This window comes from Chrysochloris asiatica, unplaced genomic scaffold (genome assembly GCF_000296735.1).
Source record: "Chrysochloris asiatica unplaced genomic scaffold, ChrAsi1.0 scaffold00372, whole genome shotgun sequence".
Taxonomy (NCBI): Eukaryota; Metazoa; Chordata; class Mammalia; order Afrosoricida; family Chrysochloridae; genus Chrysochloris; species Chrysochloris asiatica.
The window spans coordinates 264984-279552 of NW_006408890.1; the positions used below are offsets into that span (position 1 = coordinate 264984).

Sequence of the window (14569 nt, forward strand, 5' to 3'; positions counted from 1 at the left end):
GCACAAAAGAACAGAACACTGCCCACTCCTTTGCCAGCCTCAGAATTGTTTTTACACTTCTTTCCATTTCTGTTTCCATTGTATTAATCTGTCTTGTTGGGGTTCTTCCTCTTTTTTCATGGCCCCTTCACTTGATCAGGCATGATATCCTTCTTTGGGAACTGGTTCCCCCGATACCATGTCCAGATTTCATAAGACAGACTATCGCCATCTGCACGTCTACCATGATGCTCTGTCTGTTCTTTGGCAGTCCATGGTACTTTTAATATTTTCCTCCAACACCATAACTCAAATGCAATGACCGAACATCATTAATATCAGCAGAGCCTTTCAGATACAGTGCCAGAAGATGAGACCCTAAGATTGGACAGTGCTCAAAATACACAGGGAAGAACGGCCTCCTCAAAGCAGAGTGGTCCTCAATGACATGAATGGAGTAAAATTTTGGTGACCTTCATTTTCTGATGGGGCACAACTTAAAATGAAAAGAAACAGCTCCAGCATCCATGAATAATCAGAACGTGAAGTGAACAAAGTATGAATCTAGCAAAATTGGAAGTCGACAAAAATGAAATCAATCGTATAAAGATTGATATCGCAATGCATTAAAATGGGCTTATATTGCGCATTTAGAATCTGATATTTATATTGTTCAGTGTATCGGGAATGACAAACTGAAGAGGAAGGATATCACCTTCATCCTCAAAAAGACTATTTCAAGATCTGGCTTGAAGTACATTCCTGTCAGTGATAGGCACGTGCTTACAAGGTAGACAGTTTAAACACTATTATTCAAATTTACTTGCCAACCACTAAAGCCAATGATGATGAAATGGGAAAAATCCTACCCATTTCTTGAGTCTTCAGTTGATCAGACATGCATTCTAGATGCATTCATACTAATATCCACAATTAGAATGTGAATGTTAGAAACCGCCAAGAAGGGTTGTTAGTTGTAAAATACGCCCTGGGTTACAGGACATTGCTTCACAGAATTTTGCAAGACAATTGGCTTCTGCATTGCAGATACCTTCTTCAGGAACAAAAAATGGCGGCCATACTTTTGGATCTCATCAGATGGTATACACAGGAATGAAATGGACTAGCTCGGTCATCGTCATTAGGTGCCATCAAGTTGGTTCCAACTCATAGGGACCCTGTGCACAACAGAATGAAATATTGCCCACTCCTCGGCCAACCTCACAATCGATGCTATGTTTGATCCAATTGCTGCTGCCACAGTACCGATTCACCTCATTGATAGCCTTCCCCTTTTTCTCCGACCCACCACCTTACCAAATTTGATATCCTTCTTCAGTGACTGGCCCCTCCTGACATTATGTTCGAAGTATGAAAGACGAAGTCTGGCCATCCTGGTCTCCAAGGAGCACGCTGGCTGTATTTCTTCCAACACAGATCTATTTGCTCTTTTGGCAGCCTGTGGTACTTTCAATATTCTCCTCCAACATCATAACCCAAATGCATCAATTCTTCTACAGTCTTCCTTGCCACCTCGGTGGGAACATCCACATCATCAGTCAATACAAGACCATGGACAGAATGTGGAACCGATTATCAGTTCAGTTGTGAGAAAATGGAAACAATTCCACCATGACAGAGGTATGACCTTGTGTATGTCTCACCTGAATTTAGATACCATCTCAAGAACAGAGCTGACTCATTGAGCGTTAATGAATGAAGACCACATGAGTTGAGGGATGACACAAAGAACACTGTACAAGGGAAAGTGAACGGTCAAAAAAAAAAAAAATAAAAGAGCAAAGAAAGAAAAGGCCAAAAGGGATTACAAGAAGGAAAGTGCCAGAAGCAGACGTCAAGTCCTATTAAAAAAAATGTACAAAGACCTGGAGTTAGAAAACCAAAAGGAAGAACATGCTCAACATTTCTGAAGAAGAAAAAGGTGAAGGACAAAATCGAGCTTCAAACCTCAATATTGAAGGATTCTCTGTGCAAACTATCGGATCATGCAAAAAGCATTAAAAGAAGATGGAAGGAATACCTCGGGTCACTGCACCAAAATGGACTGGTTGGCACTGAAACATTTGAAGAGGTGGCATGTGATCGATTTACTGGTGGTATTAAAGTTCAAAAAAACAAGGATTCAGAAATTGAAGAAATACAAATTTAAATATTTCGACTAACTGATGAAGACAAGCACACTTGTCTACATTAAGACATTTGGAAGACAGCTACCCGGCTTTCTGTTGTGTATAACGTGACTCTGGGTCGAAACCGACTCGAGGGAACCTAACAACAACAAAGACGTCTTCCGCCTGAAATTTATTAAATTATGTATTCACATTACTGGTGATTGGAAGGTGAATGTTGGAAACAAAGCGGAGGGATCGGTAGGTAGAAAAGATGGACTTCATGAAACAAAGTGTGCCTGAGGTCACATCGTAGAATTTGATAAGACCAATAACTCCTGTATTGAAAATACTTTATTTCAACAACACAAGCTGATATTACACATGGATGTGACCTTATGGGTTACGCAAAGATGAAATCTACCACACCTGAGGATTTTTTTTTCCCCTCTATTTTTTCTCATTTTGAGTCAGGCACCATGAGATCAAAGATTTGCTGCATTCTCATCATTAAAATCTAATCGACTTTCAGGAGGCAGATTTTCCTCAGTACTATTTTGCGTGTCTTCCAACCTGAGAGGCTCATTTTCCTGTACTCTATCAGACCATGTTTCAATGCTATTCATAAGGTTTTCAGAGGCTAATCCCTCAGAAGTGAATCATCTATTTCTTCTTCTCAGTCTGCAGCTCTGCTGAAACCTACCCATCATGAGTGACCCAGTTGGTATTTGAAATACCAGTGGTGTATGTTCCAGCATATGGCAACAAGTAATCTCCTTGGTATGACAAATAGGCAGATGTGTGGTAAGACAGAAGAAGACACTCAATGGGATGCGTGGATACAGTGACTCCAACCAGGGTCTGACAGCATGATATAGGACCAAGGGTTAACACTATTCTACATAGGACCACTTTGTAACAGCAAACATGTGGAAACTAACAACATTTTCCACTTTGTCATTTTTCTCTCCAACAACCGAATCTCTCAAATGAGGTACAGTGTGCCTTAGTTCAGTTATTATGCATTTTGATCTTGGTTTCCCACATGATTCTGTTTTATATAGATGCAGTTCTCTGCTGAAATTTTCCACCATGTCCTCTGGTTTCGTGAAAGTTGAAATAGAAGATATTTTAAGACCCATGTTGTATGATTTCCAAATATTAAATTCCTCTAGGTCTGTTTCTATCATCTGGTTTTACTCTTGATTTTGAGTTTTTTGTTTTTTGTTTTTTTCTCTTGTCTTGGGGTGTATCTAGTTTATTTTATTCCAATGCCAGTGAGCATGGGTGATAAATTATATGGGATATTCTGAGCCAATGGATCACGTTGTCTTTCTTCAAGAAGATGTTGGAGAACACCCACACTTGTTGATAATACCCACTTGACCTGGCTTCAATGGCTGGATGATCAGAACTCCACTAAAAGAAGAAAGAAGACGAAAAAAAGAGTAATCCACTACAATTTGGTGAACTTGACCTATATTAATGGATGTAGTAGCTCAAAAGAGGGAACGGATGTTTACAGCAAGAATCACTCCCACCTCCTCGGTACACAGGGTTGACAGGGATGGGCAACTTAGACATTGGCTACCCAAAATAGGGGAGCTACAAAGGCAAGAAGAGATTGGCTTACAAGCTTTCAAGAGGGAGCCTAGTTTCCGAAAGTGTAAGGCAAGATAGAATCTCCACTGAGTGGTTTCCAACCTGTCTGGACTGGACTGATGAAATGAGATGGGGAGAAGACTCTTGTGGTTCAATAGTGAATAATTGCTATCAGGACTGATCGTGAGCATTGCAAATGTAAAGGTAGACATTTTGTAACAAAAGGAGGGGAGTGGTTGATTTTGCAGTCCAGGAGCGGAGGACCCTGGGATTATCAAGGGAGAAGAGTGGAGTGTGGGATTCTACCCAGAGAAGCAGCGATGCCAGAGATGGAGGCAGAGATGATGATGTGGAGAGACAGAGTGGCTGGGGACTCTAGACCCAGAGAGGGAGAGGGGCTGTGTGTTGGCTGCTGGGGGGCACACTTGCGGGGTGTACCCTTTGGTTGTTTGAATGGTTATATATTCCTGAGTCCTTCGGTGTACATCCAAAAAAAAAAAAAGGAAGTTGGTAGGAAGTAGCATCGGATAGTTTTAATCCAATGAGTTTGAGGCTAGGCTTCCGGCTTTGTATAAACTCATCTGTTTCCTGGTTGCCATAGGGTGTTGTTGTTGTTGTTGTTAAGTGCCGTCGAGTCGGTTCCGACCCATAGCGACCCTGTACAGGGTTTCCGAGGGTGTAAATCCTTACGGGAGTAGAAAGCCTCATCTTTCTCCCGCGGAGCAGCTGGTAGTTTCGAACCGCTGACCTTAAGGTTCGCAGCCCGATTCGTAACCACTACGCTACCGTAGCCCTGCAGAAAATACAATCAGTTTTGTCTCCTCAGCTTAGTGAGACTCCAGAAAAATCTCCTGACCCTGTCAATCTCTTAGCTTCTGCTTGCAAACAAGCAAATACATTGAGGTAACAGGATATGGAATCTAGTTCTTTTTTCCTGCATCTCTTTCCTTCATCATTTTACGTAGGCAAACCCTTGTTGCCCACATGAAATCAAGCAGATTAAAACCACAAACAAAAACAAAACAAGTACCCCGACCTTATTTGGCATAAGCATTTATATTCTATAATGTTATGTTGTTGTTGTTGAGTGCCATCGAGTCGGTTCCGACCCATAGCGACCCTGTACAGGGTTTCCGAGGGTGCAAATCTTTACGGGAGTAGAAAGCCTCATCTTTCTTCCGCGGAGAGGCTGGTAGTTTCGAACCACTGACCTTAAGGTTCGCAGCCCGATTCGTAACCACTACGCTACCAGAGTAGCTGTATCAAAAAGTCTATTCTTATAACTGGACACTTTTTATAGGCATTCTTCTGAAGTTGTTGTTTTTGTTAGATGCCATCGAGTCGGCACCGACTCATAGTGACCTTATGCACAGCAGAACGAAACACTGTCCGGTCCTGGGACAACCTCATCATCGTTGCCATGCCTGAGCCCACTGATGCAGCCACTTTCCCAAGCCATCTCGCTGGGGGTCTTAATATATTATAACCAAGAAAAAGAACAATTTCTTGAAAATCCAGAAAACACATTTTGTATAATTATCTTGAAATAGATCTAAAACACATGTTAAATAAAATGTATCTGTAAGTACAGTGCAAATTGTTGTTGTTAAGAGCCGCTGACTTGCTTCTGGCTCATAGTAACCCTCCTTATGGTTTTTTTTGTTGTTGTTGTTAGGTGCCATCGAGTAGGTACTGACCCATAGCGACTTTATGCATAGCAGAACGTAACACAGCCCGATCCTGGGCCAACCTCACTACTGTTGTCACGCTTGAGTCCACTGATGCTGCCACTTGGCCAATCCATCTCATTGGGGGTCTTCCTCTTTTTCTCTGACCCTCCACCTTACTAAACATGATATCCTTCTCCAGCGACTGCTCCCTCCTGACAATATGTCTGAAGTATGAGAGATGAAGTTTGGCCATCCTGGCCTCAAAGGAGCACTCTGGCTACACTTCGTCCAACACAGATCTGTCTGTTGGTTCTTTTGGCAGCCCATGGCACTTTCAATATTCTCCTCCAACACCATAACTAAAAAGGCATCAGTTCTTCTACGTTTTTCGTTATTCACTGTCCAGCTTTTGTATGCATATGAGGTTATTGAAAATACCATGGCTTGGGTTAGGCGCACCTTAGTCCTCAAGCTGACATCTTTGCTCTTCAACACTTTCAAAAGTTCCTGTGCAGCAGATCTGCCTAATGCAACATGTCGTTTGATTTCTTGACTGCTGTTCCGTGAGTGTTGATAGTTGATCCAAGAAGAATGAAGTCCTTGACAACTTCAATCTTTTCTACTTTGATAAGAATGTTGTTTATTGGTCTAGTGGTGAGGATTTTTGTTTTCTTTACATTGAGATGTAATCCATACTGAAGGCTGTGTATCATCTGCATATCACAGGTTGTTAATGAGTCTTCCTCCAATCCTGATGCCACGTTTTTCTTCAGAGAACACAGATTCTCAGATTATTTGCTCAGCATACAGGTTGAATAAGTATGGTGAAAGAATACAACCCTGTCACACACCTTTCTTAATTTTAAAACATTTGGTGTTCCCATGTTCTGTTTGAAAAACTGCCTCTTGGTCCATGTATAGATTCCTCATGAGCACAGTTAAGTGTTCCGGAATACTCATACTTGGAAATGTTGCCCATAGCTTCTCATTATCCACACAATCGAGAGCCTTTGTGTAGTCAATAAAGCACAAGTAAACATCTTTCTGATATTTTCTACTTTCAGCCAAGATCCATTGGACATCAGCAAAGATATCTCTCGTTCCATGGCCTCTTCTGAATCCGGCTTGAACCTCTGGAAGTTCTCTGTCAGTATATGCTTGCAGCCGTTTCTGTATTACCTTTAGCAAAACTTTAGTCACATAGGATATCTAAGAGATTGTCCTATGATTTCCGCATTCTGTTGGATCACCTCTCTTTGGAATGGGCACAAATACAGATCTCTTCCAATCAGTTGGTTGGTTATGTGCCGTAGAGTTGTTCTGACCCATAGCAACCCTGTACAGGGTTTCTGAGGCTGTAAATCTTTACAGGAGCAAAAAGCCTCATCTTTCTCGCGCAAAACAGCTGGTAGTTTCAAACTGCTGACCTTAAGGCTCGCAGCCTGATTCGTAACCACTACGCTACCAGAGCTGAAGTGGTTAATGGGTTTGAAGTACTGACCTTATGGTTCGCAGTCCAGTGCTTATCATATAGAACCACACCAGGACTCCATACTGTGCATGTATTTTGTTGTAATTAAGGAAAAGGAAGTAGCTCTGGCTTGAAGGAATGTTAGCCTTTGATATATATGTACCTAGGTTTCTGTTACTATTCTGCCATCTGTGTCTTCTCTAGTCTGTAAAACTCCTATTCCTCCCTCAAGACCCAGTTCTAACTATCTATCCAAGGAGAACGTTGTTGTTGTTGATACGTGCCTTTGAGTCATTCCAACTCATAGTGACCTGGGATAGGGTTTCTAAGAATCAATTCGAAAGCTTAAACCATCAACTCTGAGGTTCAAACTAACCTTAGAGTCCAGTGCATTAACCCACAGTGCCACATCAGGACTCCAGTGAGAACACTGTTCTGCATCACTTTTGCTCCTTCATAGTATTTTGCATGATGGTCTTCACTGCATGACCAATCCCTATATTTATATATATATATACATACGAGAAATTAAATTCCAGATGAAAAAATAAAGTTTACTGGACATTGTTATAAACATTGCATTTATTTATTGTTTAAAGATAATTAATTTTAGTTGTGGTTGTATTTCATATTTAGGTTAAATGTGTACAGAGTTAAGAGAACAACTCTAACCAAATCCTGAGTGTTGTAAGTAAAACCGACCTGGTTCGGAAATTCACACAAGAGGTATTACAAACACAGAGTGTGTAGGATTGAAAGTGCATCACTAAACTGATGTTGGCAGCATCAGGGAACTGAATCATGCCTACTATTGGCGTCATGGTGACTTTGCAACAAGTTGTCCAACTTCCCTACCTCCTTCAGTAACAGCCTCAACTGGGTTCGTACAGTTGAATGTTCCCAAGGTCGGGAGGAACTTGGATGGCCAGGTAGCCCTCCTGGGGGATGGGAAACCCCACAAGTCTGAGCTTGTGCATCAGGAGGTTGTATCCCAGCAACCTCTCCAGGATGGTCATAGAGATTGGGCTTCCATACACCTGGAGAGCTGGAGCTGGGAGCAGCGGCTTAGGACAGGCAGAATGGCAGTGAGGGGAGGGTCCACTAGTCCACACCCACTTAAGTCCAGGAACTGAAGGGTGTCTGAGGCTCTCTCAAGCAGAATTTGGAGAAACTCAGGATTTAAGTTGGTTAGGATAACATCACTCAAATCTAGGTCCCTTAGGTCGCCTGGTGCTCGGGCATAATGAGAGGTATGTCAAGTTAGATTTCAAGAGAAGGCAATTATTTCTTCAGAGGGTCTTCAGCAGGGTCTTCAAGTACTTGAGTACTTGACTCTCTGGACTGTAGGTGCACCTTCTGGAGCTGGTGCAGACTGAGGGACTTAGAGCTCAATTGGCCTGTTAGCTTGCCCACCTCCTCTGCTGCAGGGATGGTGGTGGGATTCCTAACAACCTCACAGAGATGGGGACTTCTCAGATTAACCGTCTGGCCCTGACAAGGTAGACAGTTCCCAGCTGCAACACACTGCCATCTCTTGGTCATATTTAAGCCGCACAGTTTTCAGGAACTTCCCAATCATTTGAATTTGGGGTGGCAGATCCAAAAAATTCCACAGCACAAATGGAATCAGCATTTTCTGTGCTTGACCCTCTCGGTGAGGAAGTGAGGGATTTATCTTGACCGACTTCCTTTAAGATGATGTCTTCAAGCCCATTCACAGGGACTAGGGGCTGCTTCTCTCCACACCTTAAATCCTTTCCTTTTCTCCTCTTACTCCTGGCGGGGTAGCCTCTGTCTCCTCTAATGAGCTCTCAGGGGCTGTCTTGAGTTCCAGACCACACATCCAAGTTGGTGTGACTGCTCTTTCGCAAATCTACCACCTTCAGTTTGTATCTTCTGGACAATGAAGACATCTAGTCTGTCCACTGCAGACTTTAAGATGTCCAGTTCAGGCTACTGTGATTCCATCAGAGGCCTCAGGGACAGGCGAGTGAAGGCCAGGCTGCCACATGATCTCTACTGTCTGGATATGTCTCCCAGCAATAGCACGTTGGAACAGGGATGAGAAGAGTTGCTGGGGTAACCACTTCAAAGCAGCAATGATCTTGGTCCCGTCCTGAAGTCAGCTCTACTATGCAAGGTCCAAGAAAGAGCCTTTGTGGGCTATGGCTATTCATCTAGAAGAATGCATTTCAAAAGGGATTCTGATCTATGGTAGTGACGGTCAGTCTGTTCCATCCTCAAGGAGGAGTTGGTACTGAGGTCCAACCACTGGGTACCACCTTAACTCCTCAGAAACCTTTATAAACTTTGTTGACCACACTCCTCGTCATCTGAAGTTGCCGTTCGCACGTCCTAAGCCAGTACTTGCTCAGGTGTCCAGGTGGAGTGATCTCCTAAATCACATATCTGCAGACGCTGATGCACCACAAATCAGCAGATCCACAGAAAGTTTTGGGGTGACAAGTCACATGACAAGTCATTTCCTTTAGTCTTAAGAACTGGAAGCCAAAAGTGGGGAGACCAGATTCAGAATCCAATGGAAGTGAAGAGAACCTGAGAGTTTGTTCAGAAGCTCTCTGTATGTTGGACGCAGGCCAGACCACCACAAAATGCCCTTTCAGTTGGTGGACTATTCCAAGCTGATCTCATCATGAAGTGAAGGTATTATAACAAATACCCTCATGGAGGTAACCATGCTGTATTGGATCTTATCATAGAAGGGATTGTACTGCATGAACTCTCACCATAGAGGTAACTGTATCAGATCAGCAATTGTCAGACAACAACATTGTTATATAATTACCAAATTACTTCACAGATGAAACCACCAATGAGCATTGATCTGCCAACTGATCCCAGCTTGAAGGGAAGCAATTCAATCCGTTGAATTCTACCTCCTCTAATATATCCTTACCATGTTAAAATAATGTCAGTTTGAGGACTAAAGGTGTGTCTGACCCAAACCGTGGTATTTCTAACCTCCTCACATGCATGTGAAAGTTGGGCCATAAATAAGGAACCTATTGCAAAATTGATGCATTTGAGTTACAGTTTTTGGAGAAGAATCTTGAATTTACCATGGACTGCTAGAAAAATAAACAAATCTGTCTTGGGAAAAGTACAGCTGGAATGTTTTATAGAAGCCAGGCTGGCCAGACTTTGTGTCTCCTATTTTGGACATGTTATCAGAAGGGACTGATACTTTGAGAAAGAAAGCCATCGTGCTAGGTTAAGTGGAGGGTCTAATGCATCAAATCTGTTTTTGAGATGATCTCTAAATTCAGGTGGGATCTATTCAACGTCATATTTTGACTCTTATTGACTTGTATTAATTTTCTTCAGCTTCAGCCTGAACTTGCATATGAACAACTGATGGGCGGTTCCACAGTCTCCCCTTGGCCTGTTTTTGCTGATGATATGGAGCTTTTCCACCATCTCTTTCCACAGATTTCTGTGTATTCCACTTGGTGAAGCCTATGTGTATAGTCGTCTTTTATGTTGTTTAAAAAAGGAATTCACAATGAAGAAGTCATTGGTCTTGTAACATTCTATCTTGTGATCTCCAGCATCATTTCTATCACCAAGGCCATATTTTCCAACTACTGATCCTTCCTCTTTGTTTCCAACCTTTGCATTCCAATCACCAGTAATAATCAATACAACTTCATTACACGTTTGATCAATTTCAGACTGAAAAAGTTGTAAGAATTCTTCAATGTCAGCAACACTGGCTTCAGTTGTTGGTACATAAATTTGAACAGTAGTGATATTATTAACTGGTTTTCTTGTAGATGTATGGGTATTATCCTATCACAGACAGAGTTGTACTTCAAGACAGACCTTTATATGATCTTTGTGATGATGAATGTGACACCATTTGTCATTCCTGGCATAGTAAATCATGTGGTAGTCTGATTTTAAATGGCCCATACCAGTCCATTTCAGCTCATGAACCCTAGGATATGGATGATGATGCATTCCATTTATTTTTGACAATTTCCCTCATCTTTGGGGGGCCCATTGTCTAGTCTGTTTGAGTGGCGATTCCATCCCCTCAGCGGAGCCATTTCTTGGTTTTGGCCCCTTGGGTATGGCTTCCACATTCATAGAAATGAGTTGTTGAAGAGCTGACTCTTGGGAGCTTGGAAGGAAAGAGCCGTAATGTCGGTGTAAATCTGAGTTCTATGTCTGGTACAAGTGTGAGACCAAAAAGACTCTGAGACAAGTTGTTTTGAAGGACAAAAGAATCAGCTGTTTTGTAAATTCAAAGATGCAAAGAGGGAGGGGCAGCTCAGCTACCACCTGAGGAGGGGGATTAAGGGCATTTCATAACACTTCCTGGAGACTTTTGGGGATAAGCAGGGACAAGTCATCTTTCAAAATATGGAGACGTGGTACAAGGCAAGATTGTCCACCATGGATCCATGCCCATACAGTATTAAAAATATCAGGGTCCTTGTAGCTTTCCCTCCTTCAGACCAGCTGACCAGTTCTCTCTGAACTGTGACCCCCAGCTGCTAGGTTGGAGGTTCACACATCTCCCTGACCACCTTCAAATGAGCAAGGCCTCCCTCTTCTCCCTCTCAGCTCAAGATCATCGTGTGTCTATGGAACGTGGCCAATCTCAGCCCATGTCTTCTTTGCTGCATTTCCCTCACTTCCACGCATGATGGACTGAGGTGGTCACCACCAAGCATGTGACACTGTTGGTGTGTTCCCTTTGAGTTTCAGTCTTAGAAAGGTTTTTACTTTGCGGGATTGATTTTCTTGTTTTGATGGTTCCAATGCAAACATCTTCCTTGAAATTGTCATAGCCTTGTGACCTAGCTTGGATGGCTTGCTGATCAGAACTCAACCAGGTGAAAATAAAGTACTGTGATAAAGGCAGAAAGCATAAATTGCTACAACTTGATGAACTGGACCTTTGTTTATGGACGAACTTGCCCAAAATTCCAACCTAAAGGGAAGAATTATTCAAATCAAGAGTTCAATTTACCTCCTCAATGCCCTGGGCTGATAACGATGGGCAACGTAGACTTTAGCTATCGAAACTGAGTGCTTATAAAGACACAAAGTGGCTGCTTTAAAGTTTCAGAAGGATACTCAGTATCAGAATGAGGGGAATAAGATCGAATCTACAAAGAAAAGTTTCCTTTTGTCCAGATGGGTCTGGTGATGTAGGGGATATCATTTAAGATCCAATTGATCACAACTGTAAATGTGCACGAGGTGTAACTATGTACACAAGGTGTAACTGTGTACATGAGGTGTAACTGTGTACACGAGGTGTAACTATGTACTCAAGGTGTAACTAAAAGAAGGGAAGAGTTAATTTGTCATTTCAGGAACAGAGGAACCTAGGATCATCAAGAATCCCGTGAGATATAAGATTTCTGTTATTGTTTGTCTCAAGTCTGTGTTCTCTGTAGTGTGGAGAATTCCCATTCATCTCTCAAGTCCATTAAAAAAATTTTTTTGTAGATTCTGTATTTTAAATTTTATTTATTTTGCTATTGTTGAGAATGTACACAGCAAAACCAATACCAATTGAAGAGTTTCTAGAATTCAGCCGCAGCAATGACTTTCTTCAAGGTGTGCAACTTTTCTCATCCTCCTTTTACAGATGCATTAAAAAAAATGTTTTATTGTGAATTATGTGATAGTTTACATGGGATAACATTAGATTTACATTCATCCTATCCTATATCATTTCATTGTCATGGTTACAATCCCCTCCATGCATCATCCCCCAACCAAAGGGTCTACATTACAAGCCTACAAGCCTGCCCCTTGGTTGTCAGCACACAGCCCCTCTCCCTCTCTGTGTCTAAAGTCCCCAGCTGCCCCATATCTCCATGTTATTGTCTCTGCCTCCATCTCAGGCATCACTGCTTCTCTGGGTAGGGTTCTGCTCTGGGCTCTTCTTCCTTGATGGTCCCAGGGATCTCTGCTCCTAGAGTGGAAAGTTAATCACTCCCTTCCTTGCTACAAATGTCTCCCTTTACATTTCCAACCCTCACAACCAGTCCTGATAACAATTATTCAGTATTGTAAGAGATGCATTTTTGAAGCCAACACTTACATGAAGCTTTGCTCATTCCTGCAGGTGGAAAACAATCTGTCAGTGCTTTGAGGCATTGGTCTTTTATTGAGGTTTATTGGGTGGTGTTCTAATACCAACAAGGGGCCTCTATTCAGTGTTTATACATGTAGCTATTTAAGCATAAAGTTAAGGAATCAAAATCAGATAAGATAGAAATGTACTTTATTTTTTCATTTATTAAAACATTGATTCCAAACTTATTTACACATAGATAAAGGAAATATACAACCTAATCCTCATTAACAAAATTATACAAGATTTCCACATATGGCATTATAAAACCAGAAAACAGAAGGAGCGGGTCAGGTCTCAAAATGCAGGACAATTGAGTCATATTGTCTATTGGGTTCGTGGTAGATCTCTGTCGTGTTGTGCCTACATCCTGACTGCTGCAGAATCAGTTTCAGCGTGGTCATGTAGACACGAAACGTCACGTGAAGGAGGGGACCTTGCGTGCCCACGTAACAGTCCAGGGGGATGGGACACTGCAGAAGTCTGAACTTGCACAGTGGGAGGGTGAGCCTCAGGAACTTCTCCAAGACATCCATGGACACTGGGTTCCCACCGAAACTGAAGGAGATGAGCTGGGAGCAGTTGGCCAGGGCCGGCTGGATGGCGGTGAGCTGTGAGTCAGTGATCCCACACCTGTCTAGGTCCAGGGAGCGGAGGGTAGGTGAGGCTCTCTGTAGCAGAACTTGGAGGAAGTCCGGATTTAAGTTGGTCAGGATGACATCACTGAAATTCAGGTCTCTCAGGTGGCTGGTGCTGGGGCATGAAGAGAGGTATGCCAAGTCAGAGTCTAAGAGCAGACAGTTGTTTATCCAAAGGGCCTCCAAGGGGGTCTTGACGCACCTGAAGAATGGTTCCACACGTCCTTCCAGGAAGAGGACAGAGCCCAGGTGGAGCTCCTGGAGCTGATGCAGGTGGAGGAACGGAGAACTCAGGTGGACAATTAGCTTGTCCAGCTCCTCTGCAGTAGCATCCGTGGTGGAAGCCATGATGATTCCGCAGAGACGGAGTCTTCTCAGATTAACCATCCGGCTCAGATGAGGAGCAAATTCAACGAGGGTGGACACATTCCACCTGCAATACAAGGCCAACTGCTTGACCCGGTCCAGCTGCACAGTACTGAGAATCTTCCTAAGGATGTGGATGCTGTGTGGCTTATCAAAATACTCCAGCTTCTCACAGCATAGACGCAGCAAGCCTTTTCTCTGTTTCACCCTCTCAATGAGGAAGGTGAGGAATTCATCGGGACCAGTTTCTGGTACTAAGAGGTCTGTGATCACCTCCACAGCGGCACAGGGCTGCTTGTCCTTGGAGCTCGAAGCATCTAGGTCTTGCCTCTTAACCGTGGACTGGGTGGACGCTGGCTCGGCCAGAGAGCCCGCAGACGCACTGTCCTGGGTTCCACACAAGGCATCCAAGTTTGTGTGAGCGTTGGACCGCAAATCCAACACTTTGAGTTTGCATCTCCTGGCGAGACCTTCCTGGGCAAACAGGGCATCCAATCCATCCACTGCAGCCTTGAAGATGTGCTGGTCATGCTGGGCTGTCCTCAGAGCCCCCAGGGGGAGGTGGGTGAAGGGCCAGCCTCCCACCATGGTCCTCA

General features: G+C 43.1%; 1 pseudogene; it reads right to left on the minus strand.

Moving 5' to 3' along the window:
* Positions 1 to 13259: 13259 nt before the first annotated feature.
* Positions 13260 to 14561, minus strand: LOC102823064 (annotated as a pseudogene).
* Positions 14562 to 14569: the final 8 nt, after the last annotated feature.